Consider the following 1,510-nt stretch of genomic DNA (forward strand, 5'->3'; position numbering starts at 1 on the left):
TCCTTTCTTTCTTGGTTGATTTAGCGGTGCATTTCATCTATTCGTATTATATCATGGCTTAGGGTTAGATTTGGTCTTCAGCCAAAAGTTCTAACGCACTAAAAACCGGTTTCTAACGCTACACTATGCAAATAACTATCGCTATAACGCTGCCTTATCATCAGTAAGGTTGCGTTTGTTTGTTTAATTTACGTGGCAATTGGTAGCATCGTTCAACGTTCTCTGAGTTCATTATAGCGTTAAGTAGCTGTTGAAGTCGGTTTGCAGAATTACTAACAAGTATTCCACTTTTCTACTTGCTATTTTTTTAAACTTTGTATACCCATTTTGTAAACAATTACTTTTTAATTAGATAGCACTTAATTATTATATTTGTTGTAAATCTATTTTGTGATAAAGTGAAGATAGTTTTGATTTATTAATTACAGGTTTTATTAATATTATTATTAATATTATTATTATTAAGATATTTATATATTTAATCATTATCATTATTACAGGTTTAAAGAATGGAGCAAAGGAAATGTGAAAACACGGACGGCACGAACCAGAACAAGAGAAGGCAAGAGGTAAATGCGATTTCTTGTAAATCTGTGAAGCAGGGCTGAGGATACTTCGATGGGGTGAAGTAATTTGTTGGTTTAATTAAATTACCTTAGTAATATATGAGAAGGATATTTTTCACTGTAAAACTGTACTTTTTTTTTCATATTAACATTAGGGAAGACTTCATCTTTAGAAAGATTGAAAGTTAATTTAGCAAATTATAACTTTATTTTATTTTCTTCAAAGTTCGCATGATCAGAGAAATATGGGATATTACTTTTTTTTTGTTGAGTAAAATTGTTTGTCCACGGACGCCCCCCGGGGGGCGAATTATTTTAGTGGAAAAGAATTTGCGAAGGGGTCCCTTTTTTGTGGGGGCTTTTTTCATTTTTCAACGGGGAAATTTCAAAATCGGAAGGCGGGGGTTTGGCCCAAAGCCAATTTTTTCTTTTGGGGCCAAAAAATTTAAAGGGGCTTTGGGATCCCTTTTTTCTGGAAAATGGAAATTGAAAAAGCAGAAAAATTTTTGATTTTTAATTTAACATTTTACAGGAATGACCCAAGGAAAAAAAAAAAAAGTGAAAACCGGAGCCAACACGAGGCAAATCGGGACCAACCCCGAACGAAATCGGGAAGACACCCAGACGAAACGGAGGACGAACCCAAAGCAATGCGGACCAAACCGAACGAAGACGGAGGCCCAACCCAGGGCAACACGAGAAAAAAAAGTTCCCGGGACCCCCATTTTGGAGGGGTCGGGAGAGGGGAACATTCCAAAGGGGAAATTATCCCCAAATGGTAATTTAAGTAAGACCCAACCCTACAGGGCTGAGTTGAAATAATGGAAGTACTTGGTCTTTAACGCAGCAAATTTATGTATGCACTGCTTTCATGTGTCGAATATTTTGATTCCGTATGTGTATTTTGTTTTCTTTTTACTAGGTATTCTGAGCATCATGCATAT

This window comes from Trichinella spiralis, assembly GCF_000181795.1.
Source record: "Trichinella spiralis strain ISS 195 chromosome Unknown Scfld5, whole genome shotgun sequence".
Lineage (NCBI taxonomy): Eukaryota > Metazoa > Nematoda > Enoplea > Trichinellida > Trichinellidae > Trichinella > Trichinella spiralis.